The sequence below is a fragment of the Silene latifolia genome, chromosome 4, assembly GCF_048544455.1.
Source record: "Silene latifolia isolate original U9 population chromosome 4, ASM4854445v1, whole genome shotgun sequence".
Lineage (NCBI taxonomy): Eukaryota > Viridiplantae > Streptophyta > Magnoliopsida > Caryophyllales > Caryophyllaceae > Silene > Silene latifolia.
The window spans coordinates 19407390-19424769 of NC_133529.1; positions in this window are offsets into that span (position 1 = coordinate 19407390).

Below are 17380 nucleotides of genomic sequence, written 5' to 3' on the forward strand. Positions count from 1 at the left end.
GAAAGTTAAGGAAAAACAATTTCCTTACATTGATTTATATGATGAATATGAGCACAATCAAGATCTCCTACCTTGATTGTTCTTGTGCTAAAGAAAAAAGGAAGATCCTCCTTTACCAAATCTCCAAATTAGAAGATCTCCTTCAAGAAGCACCCAAGAACAAATACCCAATAATTTAACAAATATTAACTAGATACTTGTAAAATTATTCCCTTGATAATATGTAAATATTACTTACACTCTTAGTAATTATTTTTGTTTACTAACAATCTTAATAAAATGGTTTTTTATTATTTTAGAGAGAGAGCTTTCCACATGCAAAAATATTCAAGTTATTGAATGGAAAACTAAGACAACACAAATGTTATGTTAGTAGAGTATAGAGGACGGATGAAGGGAGTAATATGAGAGGAAGTTAAGTTGTGTTATATGTGCCCAATAGGATTAGGCATAGATTAGACAAATGGTGTAATGGGAAGAGCACCCAATAGAATTTGTTGGTGCATAATAATTGTGTCTAACAACACACAATCACACTACTATTTACACGGTCCAAATGACCCATTTACGGGTCCATATCGGTTCTTATATTTGTCGCACAAATATGTGTAAATTTTATTTAAACATCGTTTTATGTTTAAATGCTTCCCGATTAATATTGTCTAAAACACTCCGTAAATATATGTGTACAGCTACACATATATTCTACATGGTACCCCTTAATTTTTTGACTTTCTACATGGTACCCCTATACTTATTAAAACATACATGGTACCCCTAATTGTTGTCATTATCACTAAGTGTACCCCTAAACTTTATTTTCCGTCAATTAAACTCAGTTTTAAGCGTTAAGTGATTATTTGGACGCGTAACCAAGCTTGGCATTTATCATCCCATGACATAAGGACTCTATTAGGCTCAATATCCATCTTTGGACGTGATAATTTGGCAAGTATTCAATAAATTTTCCGTCAAAAACATTTTAGCCCATATATATCAATAAATATTAGGATCGAGATGGATATTGAGCAAAATAGAGTCCTTATGTCATGGGATAATAAATGACAAGTTTGGTTACGCGTCCAAGTCATTACCTAATGTCTAAAACTGAGTTTAATTGATGGAAAATAAAGTTTAGGGGCACACTTAGTGATAATGACAACAATTAGGGGTACCATGTATGTTTTAAAAAGTGTAGGGGTACCATGTAGAAAGTCGGAAAATTGAGGGGTACCATGTAGAATATCTCTAAAAATTAACTGCTTAATTATTAATTCCCATCTCAAAAATTTATTATTCAATTATCGCATAATTAAATAATAATTATCGCGCCTCGAGTTCACGACTCAAAATCTCTCTAAAATAATCGACTAACCTTTTAGTCTATAAATCAAGGGACTAAATAAATTGTATCTCATACAATTAATTAGTTGTCAATTGGGGTTCGTTCCTTTAGGTGTGACCGAAAGGGGTCAGTTGATCGCCGCCGTCTCACGACAATAACGTCAAACTCTAGTCAGCCAACCGTTATCGATTTAAGTTAATCAACAGACGAGGATCAAATAATTAAATATCTGATGATATTCCTTTAATGAGATTTATTATGTAAACACACTATTGTGGAGGACACTAACTCCAACAGAGACTTCTCTTATTTCTTTCAAACTTGTGTTTAAACTGTAGTTTGGAAACCTGGCCTGATAATTAACCTGTGATCTCTGTGGTTAATTGATCAAAGTCAGTTTGGCATCATTAATTTGAACTTGTGTTCATCTGTGGCTCAGTTTAATTGTGTTGAGCAAAGTTCAACTTGAATCCTGTGTTCAGCTATGGATTTGAGCTTGAAATTTGTTAAGTTATAGTCTTGTTTTGTATGGATTTTGCGCAAAGTGAAATCAGGTCAGGATAAGTCTGGGCAGGGTTAACTAGCTCCGATTAATCTGTTAGTCAGGTTGACAGGCTATAATGCAAGAATTAAAGTACGATAAAAGAATAACAATAAAACAAAGAATTTTGTACGTGGAAAACCCTTGAATGGGAAAAAACCACGGGCACCAAGCCAGGAGAGGATTTCACTATGATATTGAATATTTAGCAAAATTGATCGTAATTAGCATAAGTGTTGTAAGAGAATATCGTATGTTTGTATATGTCTTGTGTATGTCGCCCCCGTCAAATGATTTCCAAATGCTTCTTATATAACGATGTGCTGAACGGCTGGTAGATATCTTCATAAATGCCAAATATTCTGCCTTAATTACCCACAATTATATTCATTATTATGTCCTTAATTACTGTCGTAATTGCAGAATCTTCTCCATTTAATGATGTGCCCGTATTCTTCTTATAATATAATTTCCTGGTCTAATATCGTCCTGATATTTTGACCGTTGTCCTCTCCATGGCGTGGCGCCTATCTTCATGTGTCCTGACACCTTGACATCCTGACACCCTGACAGTCAGGCCAAGGCAAGATATTGATGATGGATATCTGCAGATTTCCAGGCCCAACAATTGCCCCTTATCTCCTTATTTTCGATGTGTCAGGACAAAAAATAAGGAGATAACTTCTAATGATGGAAAATTGGTTAACGGTCGATTTGTGACTAACTGGCTTATTTAACGGCTAGTTGTTCAGCTTTATGCCGCGTGTTATAATCACGGCAACTTCTTCAATGATTATCCATCCAAATTGCGGTAGAAACCCTAGTTTCACCCACTATAAATACCCCTTCACTTCATTAAGTTAATCTTCACCAAAAAATCTGCTTTGCCCTCTTCTTATAATTTTCTTCTTCAACTTCCTTAATTCCCAGTTTTTAATCTTTGTCTAGTTTTTAATAATCCCTCAAAAATGGTCGCAAAAAAGAAATCTACCAGAGTAATGCCTCCTGGAACTCCACCTGCTCAAAACCCTGAAGAAACTACTTCTGAAAACATTCCTTCATCTTCTGTTGTTCAACCTTCTGTGGTTGGTAAAACGAATAATTTTCCTCTTGATATGATTTCAATTTCCCATGGTGATTTCCAATTCAAACCCACAAAAGCTTTGAAAGATGATCAGTCTCTCTCAAATTCCTTGAAGCCTGAATTTGAAAAGGTGCTGAAAGATAAGGGAATCATTCCTGCTGATTCCGAAGTTTGGATCCCTGAAGATTCTTCAATCAAGGCTGACTGGGCATGTCCTGGCCTGGTTGGTTCTGTATTCATGATTGGGCCTTCAGAGCAGGTTTCAAGCTTCCTTTCTCTCCTCTCATGGTGGAGGTTATTAAAGAAATCGGTGTCCCTTCTTATCAGTTAATGCCTATGGTATGGAAAGTGGTCTGCTCTCTTGAATATCTCTACAAAAAGCACAATATTTCGTTTTCCCTTGATGACTTGAAGACTTGTTATGCTGTCAAGACAAAAAGTCCTGGCCGTATAAGCTTTAAGGTCAGGCCTTCCACTACTCCCCTTGTCAGCAACCTGGACAGTGGCCATGACAAGAATTGGGCTGCTGGGTACATATTTATCAGGACCAATTCTGCGGGTCCTGATCTGGCATATTTGAACCATGAAGCTTGTGTTGCTGGTGAGTATTTTAACTTTTCTCTTATCCTGCATGTTTTATTCGTTAGTAAAATATAAAATTATATTGAATCATACCTCTTGTGTGCGCAGTTGATGACTGGGTTATTGAAGCTGAGTACCCTACTGCAAACATTTCTACTTTCCTTGCTATTCCTCCTTTGGAGAGGTCTTGGCCTCTCTGTTGCGAGGCTGGCCATCTTCCTCGCTGCTTAAAGGCTGATGGTACTGCCAGGGTGTCTAAACCTTCAAAGGCTGTTAGTGCTTCCACTTCAGGCAGTAAGTCTATTTTGTTTTCTCATTTCTCCCTATTTTGGCTCTTCTGTGATATTTAGTTTATATTGCTAATGTAATGTTTCGTGTTATAGCCACCAGGTCATCTACTCCCCTTGTTAGATTTGGTATGGTTGACCTCTCATACAGGTTAACTAAGATCAAGGAGGAAGGCTCCCAGGGAAGCGGAGATGCTGAGCCTGCTATTGATTTAGCTGAATTGCCTGATGCTTCCAAGGTTTCTACCGCTCCTACTGCCTCTGCTGAAACAAGTTCAGCAGTCCAGAAGAGAAAAATTGAAGATGTTGATATATCTGCCCCAGTCAGGGAGGTGAAAGCCAGGGTGGATAATGTGGAGGCTACCAAGGTGAAGATTAGGGATTATGCTGCTTCCAAGTCAGATGTCGTGCTCACCCTTGACCCTGTTGAGACTGCTACCCAGGCAGTGGATCACTCTGTCAGCCTTTTGGCAAGCGCCTTGGCTGCTGTAAGGGAGGTACACCATTTTTATTATTATGTGTATTTCGTAATATGTGTATTTTATTTGGATGTTTTTATTATTATGACATAATATTCATATTATTCTTTTTGCTTTTGGTCAGGGTGCCGCGGTCTGTCTCCACAATGCTTATCAGGCTACTTCTCTGGTATCTAGGATTGACTTGATGAGATCATATTATAATAATCTGACGTCTGAACTGGACTTTGCACGGGCTGACCTGGCAGCTAAAGCTGCTGACTTGGCGAGGGCGCAGGCTGAGAAGGATGTTGCTAAGGCTGAGGCAGATTCAAATAAATAGCTCTTGCAAAAGGCGTTGGACAGAAATGAAGAGCTTACCCAGGAGAGGGATGATTTGGAGTTTAAGCTTGATGATGCCTCCCTTTATTTTTATATTAAGGGGAAGGTAGCTACTATGTCGGAGCCTGTTGAGGCCAGGGCAAATTGGAACCCTGAAGCTGAGATGGCTTTTGATGCTTCAAAGTATCCTGACCTGCATAACATGGGAAATGAATAGGAGGTCGATTCTCCAGGGGAGCAGGATGTTGATGCTGAGGCTGATTAGGCTAAGAGTGGGAGTGCTGATGCTGTTTCTAAGGAGATACAGTAGTGTTTTGACAGGGTTTTCACTGATCTAGAATGTCCTGCCAGGGATTTATATGTAGGGTGATCTAACTCAAACAACTCGCCTGATTAGTATAGTTAAGTGCAAAATGAACTAATAAATAATGACACAAAGATTTTATACGTGGAAAAACCCTGGGAATAAGGGAAAAAAACCACGGGCACCAAGCCAGGAGTGATTGTTACTATGATTTTAGGTAGCCTGACAGAGTATTGTTATATCAGGTGTGACAGGCGAATGTATTGCTTTAAGAATACAAAAGTATAAGTAAAAATGAGGGTATCTCTCTGATAATCCTTCTGATTTTGTCTTCTTTCCTATTTATAGTTGATTTCCCCTTCCTTCTTATGCCGTTTAGGGTTTCCTGGTAAATAGGGAATGTGCCCTATTTACCCGGAGGTGGTTGCCTTTTGATTAGCCGTTGCTTTGACTGCTTCCTATATCTTTGCTTTCTGGAATTGGTCTTCCTTTTTTGTAGAGAACATATATAAACTGCCTGTTTGTCGCCTGTAGTAGCCTGGTGCTTTTCCTTTTCAGGCTGCTGGTTATCTTTCGCCTGTCTTTTATCAACTCCTGCTTGGTGCCTATCCGTGTTGAATAAATGCCTGGTTTCATATGTCTTTTGCCTGGATCTTGTCTTTGGATGTTGCCTGGCCTATGTTAGGTCAGGCAGGATGATTTTGGGCCCAACAATTGCCCCTTATCTTCTTATTCCAATATTGGGTCTGGCCAGGAATAAGGAGATAAAAATTTGGGCCAGGCAAGTAATTTGTGCAGGGACTTTTTATCGGATTTAAAATTAGTATTTGATACAACTTCTTGTAACGGTTATTCGCCATAAATAGGGTAGGTTCACAAAACCCTAGGAGAGTCATGATTGATCTTAACCACTTGCTTTCCTAGCCGTTATAGGTCTGCGGCTATAAATATCCTGCTTCTGCCGTGTCTTCCTTCACATTCCCATCTCCAAATCTCTTCTTTCTCTTTCTAAAAAATTCTCCCTTTGCAAAAATTTATTTCCCAGAAAAATAATATATGGCTGGCGGTAGGAGAAGGACAGCAGCCTCCAAAGCTCCTGCTGAAGCTGAAGAAGTTGAAGTTGAAATGGTTTCTGCCGAGGTTGAGAAGGTCCCTGATATCATCATGAGGATGATGTGGTGGAGGTTGTTGCTGCCCCAGAAATTCTGTCCATGTCTTATAAGGGGGTTGAATATTCTCCTAATAGGGCTTTGGCGGCTTCTTTTCATGAAGCCAATCAATTAAGACCAGCCTTTGAGCATTATATAAAGGGCAGGGGTCTTATTCCTCATGGGGCTGAGGTTTGGATTCCTGAGAATGGTCCGGTCAGGGCTAATTGGAGTAGCCCAGGTTGGTTTTGTTTTTTTGAGTGGGCGTTCAGGGGTGGCGGTCAGCTTCCCCTTTCTCCTTTCATGACTGAGGTGATTAGGGCTATTAGGGTTCCTCCATTTCAACTCATGCCAATGGTCTGGAAAATTGTCCATTCTGTTGAGCATTTATGTTCTAAGCATAAGTTGGTTATTACCCTGGATGATTTCAAGAATGTCTATCACCTGAAGAGTCATTCCACTGGAAGGTTCAATTTTCGAGTCAAGTCGAAGATGGCTCACCTGATTACCAACTTTTATTCAGGGGATGACAAAGGATGGGCTCAAACCTATATGTTTATCAAGGGTGATTCAATTGCCCCTGACCTGGACTATGTCAATTACCCAGCTGTTGAAGGAGGTACTTTTCTTTCCTGCATTATTTTTAGTTTGGCAATAATATGTTTTGGAGAGTTTACTTACTATGCCTTCTTGTAGTAAATGATTGGGTGAATGATCCTGATGCTGAGGGGTCGGCTGACCGGATAGCAGCATTTATGGCGTTGCCTGAAGAGGAGAGAGCGTGGCCTGCCTGTCTGGGGCAAGCTTCTATGCCTCGTTTCAAGAAGGCCAAGTTAAGTACATATAAGCCTGTGAAGAGCACTAAGGTTCCAGGGGCATCTTCGTCAGGGAGTAAGTTCTTTTGCTTACTTTTGTCACTCTGTTTCCTGTATTGGGCTCATGCTTATATTGCTGATTTAGAAACTCGTCGTGCAACCACTAGGGCTTCTGCCAGGATTGCTAGCTTTGGTCTGTCTCTGGTGAAGGCAGGGGTCTCTCAAATTACAGGGGAGAAGTCAAAGAGCAGTGAGGCAACGGGAAGTGATAGTGTTGTTCAAATTCAGCAACCTGTGCAGGGGGTTCAGTTGGCGTCGCCTGAAAAGATTGTGGATGATAGTGACCGTCCTGAGAAGAGGAAGAGAGTGGATGAGTCTTCAGGAGGAATTCGTGAGGTCAGGGGGGTCAGGGCTCGTATGGATGAGGTCCAGTTTGCCAAGGAACAAATTCAGGCTCAGGCTTTTATGGTTGATGATCCCTATTTCAAGTACCAGGCAGAGGATGCTTCTGCCCGTGCTTTGGCTGCTATGTACCGTTCCAGGGACTATGCTGCCAACCTGATTACCATGCTTCAGGAGGTATATATTTTTGTTTTTGGCTTGTTTATTATGGGTATTTGTGTGTGTTTTCTTTTTTGTGGCTTAGATAGGCATTTTTCTTTTGTTAGAATGTTAATGATATGCTGAGGAGCGCCAGTCAACTGGAATCAGTCCACGGCCTAAAAATACCTTGGATTGGGAGGTACAAATCTTGAAAAAAAATGCTGACAAGTTTAAAGCTGAGTTGGAGGTGTCTAAGGCTGAGAATCACTCTTTAAAGAAGGATAATGAAGCAGGGAAGGCTCGGTTGCTGGTGGAGTCTTCTAAGCTGAAATCTGCTCAGGATGCTCTGAAAGCTCTTCAAGCCAAATTTGACATTGCCCAGGAAGAATTGAAGGCTGAAAAGCAGGCTATGCAAGAGCAGTTAATGGTAAATGAAGAGTTGGTTGTGGAGAGGGATGAGGTTCAGGCTAGGTATAAAAATGTTGCACTGTATTTCTTTGGCAAGGGTCGTGTGGATGCTGTGAAGGAGCCTGTTGAAGTCAGGCCTTTTTTGAATCCTGATCAGGAGTTGGCTGATCTCAATACCACCTACCCTGAGCTTTGTAAACTACATGCTGATGAAGAAGTGGATTCTCCACCATCCAAAGGGAAGAATAGTGATGCTGAAGGGGAGGGAGATGAAGAAGAGAAGGCTGCTGATGAGGGAATTGGCTCTGCTACTGTTTCCAAGGCGGGCTAGTTTATTTTTTATTTATTTTGTGGGATTTTGTGTTGTTTTGGCCTATTCAGGGGGGGGGGGGGGGATGTTCCCTGAACAAACAGTTTAGAACTTGTTTAGGTTTTTGTTGGTTTTTCCTGAATAAACAGTTGTTCTTCCTGATTGGGAAGGGTATATTCCTGGGTAGGTATTAATATAAATGTCCTTTCTTCTCTTGGTTTTCTTGTTGTGCTTGACTAAAATTTGTACCTGTACATTTATGTGGTATTTTTCTGTTAGAGTAATGCCTGTCAGGAGGGCTTATGGCCCTCATTCCTGTGTTTATAGGGAATGGTGGTTCTATTTGCCTGTTAGGAGGGCTTTAAAATGAGGGTGGTTGTCGGCCAGGAGGGCTTATGGCCCTCAGCCTGTCAGGAGGGCTTATTTTGACAAGTACTCTGGTCTATTCCACCATTGTATTTGCCTTTTTATGTACTAAGCTCAGTTTAGTTTTTAGGGCGGGCAGGTAGGTGCCAAATTAGAGCATTTTAGAAATGCTATTCAGGTTTGGTGGAGTGGCCCCCAATCCTGAACATTTGTTTGAGCCTAAGATGTAGCATATTACCAGTGAAAAGAAGGTGTAAAACAAGTTTTCAGGATTGGAATAAAGTTTCAGATAAAGCTAAGAATAACAGGCAAGCAGTTTAGCACGTAGCAGAAAGTTCTATTGACATGTATATAGAGTAGGTGGTTTTACCTGCTTCTCAAATACGAAATAGTTTCAAGTGGGAAATGTTCCAGGATCTGGGGATCATTTCTCCTTCCAAAGTTTGTAGCCTGTAAGCTCCTTGTCCTACTATTGAATCGATTAGGTACGGGCCTTCCCATATAGGGGCTAATTTGCTTGCGTTCTTTTCTTTAGTGTTGGGAAAGACTTTCCTTAGGACTAGGTCTCCTTCTTTGAATACTCTGATGTTGAAATTTTTGTTGTAACTTCTGGCTACTGCCTATTGGTAGGCGGCTATCCTGACTTTGGCTGCATCCCTTAGTTCTTCTGTGAAGAGCAGATTATCCTGCAATAGGGGCCTGTTTTCTTCTATGGTGTTCAAGCTGCTTCTGGTAGTTGGCACATGAATTTCTGCTGGTATCACTGCTTCACAGCCATAGACCAGGGAATATGGTGTCTGGCCTGTGGCTGTTTTAGGTGTGGTCCTGTCAGCCCACAGGACTAATGGGAGCTCTTCTACCCATCTTCCTTTTCTCCTTTTCAGTTTTTTCTTCAGGCAGCTGATTACTACTTTGTTACTTGATTCTGCTTGGCCGTTGGCTTTAGGGTAGCCTGGTGTAGATGTGACTAGGTTGATATTCCATTGTGCACAGAAGTTTGCTGTTCTTTTTCCCACAAATTGTGTACCATTGTCACAGACTATTTCTGAAAGTATTCCATATCTGCATATGATATTCCTTTTGATGAATGATATGACATCCTTTTCTTTGACTTGCCTGTAAGAGTCTGCCTCTATCCATTTGGAAAAGTAGTCAGTCATTACTAGCATGAAGACTTTTTGTCCTGGTGCCTGAGATAGCTTGCCTACTATGTTCATGCCCCATTTCATGAATGGCCAGGGAGCTGAGATGGAATGTAGTAGCTTTGATGGTTGATGGATATAAGGGGAGTGGATTTGGCTGGCTTCACATTTTGAGCTATATGCTATGCAGTCAGCTCTCAGGGTTGGCCAGAAGTAGCCTGTCCTGAGAATTTTGCTTGCCAGGCTTCTTCCACCTTTATGATTTCTGCAGTATCCATCATGTATGTCTTCTATGACCTGGGTGGCTTCATTTGGTTCCAGGCAACGTAAGTAAGGTCCAGCCTGAGACTTTTTAAACAGGGTGTTATTTATAATGGTATAAGTGGAGGCTTTGATTTTCAGGGCCCTTGCTTCGTTTTTATTTGTAGGGAGTATTCCCTGTAAGAACCAATCATAGTAGGGTTTAGTCCAGGAGGTTGTGTCTTCCTGGATAGGGCAAATTTGTTCAGGCCTTTCTATGGTTGGTTCCAACAGGTGGACAATGGGTATTTCGTCAAACACAACAGAGCTGAAGTTTGATCCCAGGCTGGGTAGGGCATCCGCCTGGGTATTTAAATCCCTTGGTATTTGGTCAATGTCAAAGGTTTTGTTATTTTTGCAAAGGTTTTTGACATATTCCAAAGAGTATCATTTTTGAATCTTTTGCAGCATATACTCCTTTGACTTGATTGGAAATTAAGAGAGAGTCAGTTTTTACCTTGAGGTTTGCTACACCGAGTTCTATACATACCTTTAGTCCAGCAATCAGGGCTTCATATTCAGCCTCATTATTTGTGGCTTTGAATTCACAACTAATAGCCTGTGCAATTAGGTCTCCCTGTGGTGACTTTAGGACTAGTCCTAGGCCAGTGCCTTTCATATTTGTTGCCCCAACTACATGGAGAGTCCATTCCTGGTCTGTCTTTTGGGTGTCAAGGAGATTGACCTCTTTTATGAGGTCTAGTTCTAGGGTAGGACTGAATTCAGCCACGAAGTCTGCTAATGCCTGAGATTTAATTACCGTCCTGGGTTTAAAGGTTATATCATAGGTGCTAATTTGTACTGACCATTTTGCTATTCTGCCTGACAACTCAGGCTTTCTCAGGACAGATTTGATAGGTAGGTTGGTTCTTACAATAATTGGGTGACTCTTAAAATAAGGTCGAAGTTTAGTGCAGGACATTACTAAAGCAAGTACATATTTTTCAAGTAAGCCAAACCTGGTTTCTGCGTCTGGGAGACTTTTACTTACATAGTAAACTGGATGCTGTTGACCATCAATTTCTTTGGTCAGGACTCCACTTACTGCTGTTTCTGTGACAGATAGGTAGACCGTCACGGGTTCTCCTCTGTCTGGTTTGGCAAGTAGTGGAGGTGTAGTCAGGTATGTTTTGAGCTCCTGGAAGGCTGTCTCGTGTTCAGGCAACCATTTGAATGCCTTGTTGTTCCTGAGTAGGTCATAGAATGCCTTGCACCTTACTGATGATCTGGAAATGAATCTATTCAGGGCTGCAACTCGTCCTGTCAGTTTTTGAATATCTTTGACTGACTTGGGAGATTCTAATTCTAGTATGGCTTTTATCTGTTCTGGGATGGCTTCTATTCCTCTTTTAGTCACCATGTAACCTAGGAATTTGCCTGAAGAGACTCCAAAGTGGCATTTGGATGGGTTAAGCTTCATATTAAATTCTTCCAGGATCTTAAAGGCTATCTCCAAGTCCCTGACGTGATCTTCAGCCTTCTTTGATTTGACTACCATGTCATCAATATAGACTTCCATTGTGTCTCCTATTTGGTCTTTAAACATTGTATTGACCAGGCATTGATATGTTGCCCCTGCATTTTTCAGGCCAAAGGGCGTTGTTGTGTAGCAGTATCTGCCTCTTTCTGTGATGAATGCAGTGTGTTCCTGATCAGATGGGTGCATTTTGATTTGGTTGAATCCACTTGAGGCGTTCATGAATGTCAGGAGTTCATGCCCTGCTGTGGCATCCACCATTGCGTCTATGTGTGGTAGTGGAAATGGGTCTTTTGGGCAGGCTTTGTTGAGGTCCGTGTAATCTACACAAACCTTCCACTTGCCATTCTTCTTTTGTACCACCACTACGTTGGCTAGCCAGTCAGGGTACATGACTTCTCTTATCATCCTCATGTCCAATAGTTTGTCCACTTCTTCATTAATGATAGCATTTATTTCAGCGGCAAACTTTCTTCTTTTCTGCTGGACGGGTTTATAAGACTCATCTACATTTAGTTTGTGCGTAATAATATTGGCATCTATACCGGTCATGTCAAAATGTGACCAGGCAAAACATGAAGATTTACTTTTAAGAAAACTTACTAATTCTGGCCTGATGTTATCGGGACATCGAGATCCTACCAAAGACGTGCCGTCTGGGTACTCGGGGTCTAAAATTACTTGATCGATTTCCATTTTGGTTTTCGCCACATGAGTTGTCCCGACAGGGTCAGTAATTGCTAGGCGAGAGACTTACCTGCCTTGAAGGCTTCAATGACTCAAGATATAGCATTCCCGTGTGCGGTTTATGTTCACCTTTTATGGTTGCTACTCCCCATTCTGTTGGTATTTTGATGCATTGGTGATAGGTGGAGGGTATGGCCCTTACGTTGTGGATCCATGGTCTTCCCAATATGGCATTGTAGGATGACAGGCTGTCTAGGACTCCGAATCTTTCATATGAAGATACTCCTTCCACGTATGTGGGCAGGTGTATTTCTCCCAGTGTGTTCCTTGTTTCTCCACTGAATCCTAATAGGACATTAGACTTCTTTATGATTTGGCTTTCATCAATCTTCATTGCTTTAAGGACATCAAGCATGATCAGGTTTCTTGAACGAATCGCCTCCATCTACCAGGATTCTCATGACACGTGCAGTCCCTATTTGCATGGTGATGACCAGGCTGTCATGGTGGATGTCTAGAATGCCCTGCATATCAGTGTCGTCAAAAGTAATTTGAGGTAAATTGCTAGGTTTAAAAGGAGATTTCATTTTTGACTCCCTGACAATTTTCTTTGCAGCTGAGCTGGTCAGGCCACAAATTTCTGATCCTCCATTGATGAATTTGACTTCATAGATGGGTGGCGCAGGGGGCAAATCACGTTGTTGCCTTTCTGTGTTTCTTCTTGTTCCATCATCTTCTCTGCTTTTTGTTGGCATTAGGTCTTTCAGGTATCCTTTCTTTAGCAGGTAAGCAACTTGTCTGCGTAATCCCAGGCATTCTTCTGTTGTGTGCCCTATATCCATGTGAAATTCACACCATTTGGTGGTATCCTTCCTTGGGTTGGGGTTGTTTGACTTCTTTGGCCACTTGACAATGTCTCCCATATGGTCAAGTCTTTTGATCAATCCTGCAATGTCAACGGAGAAGTTATATTCTTGAATAGAAGGATGAGTATAGGAGTTACCTCGTTGTTTATATGTGTTAGGCCTGGAAATCCGCAGACCACCCTGATCAGCATCTCATCTAAACCTGACTGCCAGGCTCTCAGGGTGCTAGGCTCTCAGGGCACATGAAGTTAGGCGCCAGGCCATGGAGAGGACAACGGTCCAAATATCAGGACATTATTTGACCATATCCGCGTATATTAATGGAAATAAATACGCAACATTAAGTATGAAGATTGTGCAGTAAATACGGTAATTAAGAGGGAAATATTCAGCAATTATTACCAGCAATTATGGAGAATATTCAGCCTTCAATGCTTGATCATGCAGCCGTTCAAGATAGGAAGCTATATAAAGAACACTTCAGGGATCTGAAGAAGCACATCATTCATACGCAAGAAGACATACACATATTACATAGAAATATAAACATTGTTGTTATCATAAGAATATTCTCTCAATTCATATAGTGAAATCCTCTCCTGGCTTGGTGCCCGTGGTTTTTTCCCATTCAAGGGTTTTCCACGTACAAAATTGTTTGTCTTGTTATTTTTATTATCTTATTTACAGCTTAATATCGTACCCTGTCGACCTGACCAGAAATCTAATTAGAGCTAGTTAACCCTGCACGATATCACCCTGACCTGATTTCGCCTTGCGCAAAATCCACACAAAACAATTGGCGCCCACCGTGGGGCATCTAGCTCTTTAATCCTTTTTTCTTATCTTACAAAAACTTAAAAACCTACAAAAATGGCCCAACCCACCGTTGAAGATCAATTGAATGCAGCTCTCCAAAAAATCGCTGAGTTGGAAAGCCTGAAAGAAAAAGTGGCCCAAACTGAAGCAGAAATCCTGCAACTGAAAGAATCTGAGTCAGCCCTGAAGCAAAGATTGGAAAAAACCCAAGGAGCAGGCTCTAGATTCCAACCAGGAACCCCATTTTCATCAATCATCAAAAACATTGATTTTTCCAGTTTTGGGAGCCCAAATACTCCTAAAATCACTAACGTAGATGGTGATGAAGAGCCGAAAAATGATGATAAACCTGATGAATCTGCAGCAGCTATCATGATGGCAGTAGTTCAGGAGATAAAGAAACTCAATGAAAAATTTGACAAGATACCAGGAGTACTGCCAAAGATGGAAGAAGTCGCCCGATAAATATCTTTGATTCACCCTTCATAGACGAAATAGCCAAAGTAGACCTACCAAAGAAGTTCACAATTTCATCCATGAGGGTCTATGATGGAACCACGGATCCACAAAATCACGTGGCTCTTTACAAGCAGAAGATGTTGGCTGCATCCATTCCTAATTAGTTCAGACAAGTTTGCATGTGCAAGGGGTTTGGAACGACCCTGACCGCCCCCCCCGCAATGGTACATCAACTCCGCCTCTTGGCAAAGATATCCATTCCTTTGCCAACCTGATTAACAGTTTCAACCAGCAATTCGCAAGTAGCAGGGAGTTGGAGAAACGATCCAGTGACCTTTACCGAGTTACACAGAAGCCTGATGAAACTATCAGGACATTCCTTGCGAGGTTCAACAAAGAAAAAGTATATATACCCAGATGTGACGTTGGAACAGCAGTGGAGGCATTTAGACAGGGGTTACTACCACATAGTGACTTATACAATGAACTCACTAAGTATCCCTGCCACACCTTCGAAGATGTTCAAGCCAAGACCCTTGCCTTCATCAGACTAGAAGAAGATAAAAGCTACAAGCTTGGATCACCCAGTGGACCAAGGGATCATGAAAAAAGCAATAGGAAAAGCAACAGAGGGAACAATTACAGACCTACTCCATATTCCGGGCCGGATCGGTGAAGTCAACCTCGACTCATGAGTATCAAGGTAAGGCTAAGGTTTATCCACCTATCTCCGAACATAACTTTTGTGTTGATACTGCAGGATTGATCCAGAGGCTTGACAACATGGGAACAGCTATTAGATGGCCCAGGAAGGTAGAAAATCCAAATCCTAGAAGAGACAATTCAAAATGGTGCGAATTCCACATGGATATTGGACACACCACGGATAATTGTTTCACTCTAACGAAGGAATTGGCCTACCTGCTGAAATCAGGATACTTAAAAGACCTGATTAAGTCAAAAGGCAGGAATGCAAACCAGGATAAAGAAAATCAGGAGCACAAGCAGGATCGCAGCCTCCCTCCACCACCACCACTCTATGAAGTCAAATTCATATCAGGCGGTTCAGAGATTTGTGGCCTGACAAGCTCAGCGGCAAAAAAGATAGCCAGGACACCAAGGACCGTGTCACCCTGCAAGTTGGATCCTGTTCCAACAATCACTTTCAATGATTGCGACCTGGTGGGCATCCCTGATATTCATCACGATGGCTTGGTCATTTCTATGCAGATTGGAACAGCCACAGTAAGAAGGATCCTGGTAGATGGAGGCAGCTCAGTAAACCTGATCATGCTTGACGTACTGAAAGCCATGAAGATAAACGAGGATCAAATCACCAAAAAATCCAGCGTCCTAGTAGGTTTCAGTGGTGAAACCAAGAGCACTCTAGGAGAGATCCACCTCCCAACCTATGTGGAGGGAGTCTCATCCTATGAAAAGTTTGGGGTCCTTGACTGCTTGTCATCCTACAACGCCATCCTGGGCAGACCCTGGATTCACAATATCAAGGCCGTACCATCAACCTATCACCAGTGCATCAAGATACCAACAGACTGGGGCATAGCCACAATCAAAGGGGACCACAAGACAGCCCAGGAGTGCTACACAGCAGCCTTGAAGCCTTCTAAGGCAGGTAAGTCACTGGCATATCAATTACAGTACCCTGTTAGGAGCACATATATAGCACCTCCCAGAATGGAAACAGATCAGGTAATTCTAGACCCTGAGTACCCTGACAGGTATGTTTTAATAGGATCGACGCACCTTTTGATATAATGTCGCCCGAATCGGTAAAATTCCTAAAAAATAAATCATCTTGGTTTGCTTGGTCACATTTTGATATGACTGGAATTAGTGCTGATATTATTACTCATAAGCTCAATGTTGACCCATCTTTTAAGCCTGTCAGCAGAAAAGGCGCAAATTTGCAAACGAAAGAAACACCATAATAAATGAAGAAGTAGAAAAACTCTTGGATATGAGGATGATCGGGGAAGTAATGTACCCCGAGTGGCAAGCAACGTAGTTGTTGTGCAGAAAAGAATGAAAAGTGGAGAGTCCGTGTAGACTACACCGACCAACAAAGCTTGCCCTAAAGATCCATTCCCCTCCCTCATATTGATGCCATGGTAGATGCAACAAAGAGCAGTCACGAAATGTTGACATTCATGGATGTTTCAGCGGATTCAATCAAATAAAGATGCACCCCGCCGACCAGAGAGTATCTGCATTCATTACAGACCGAGGCATATCTTCGTTATTACGCCATGCCTTTCGGCCTGAAGAATGCAGGGGCAACGTACCAGCGCCTGGTCAACATGATGTTTAAAGACCAGATAGGTGACATCATGGAAGTATACATAGATGACATGGTGGTGAAATCCAAGAATGCAGAAGATCATGTGAAGCACCTAGAAATAGCATTTGAGATATTAGAAAATATAACATGAAGTGAACCACCGCAAAGTGCCACTTTGGGGTCTCTGCAGGCAAATTTCTTGGATATATGGTCACAAAAAGAGGCATAGAAGCAAGCCCTGAACAGATAAAGGCCATCTTGGAACTACAATCACCCAAGTCTGTCAAGGATATCCAAAAATTGACAGGCCGGGTAGCTGCCCTGAACCGCTTTATATCAAGATCTTCTGAAAGATGCAAAACATTCTATAACTTACTCAGGAAAAATAAACAATTCCAGTGGACGGACGAGCATGAGGCAGCTTTCCAGGATCTAAAATCCTATTTATCATCTCCACCCTTATCGGGATAAACCAGAAAAGGAGAACCTTTGTCGATATACCTATCATGTCACCAACACAAAAATCGTGCGATCCTGGTGAAAGAACAGACGGCAAAGCAAACATTCGATCTACTATGTAAGTAAAAGCCTCGCTAGATGCTTTGAGTTGAGGTATGGACTACTTGAAAAATATGTTTTAGCATTGATAATGTCATGTACCAAGTGAGACCTTATTTTGAAAGTCACCCAATTATAGTCGGACCAATTTACCAATAAAATCATCTGCGTAAACCCGAACTTTCAGGGCGGGATGGCCAAATGGTCGGTCAGATTAGCACATATGACATCTCCTTTGAACCC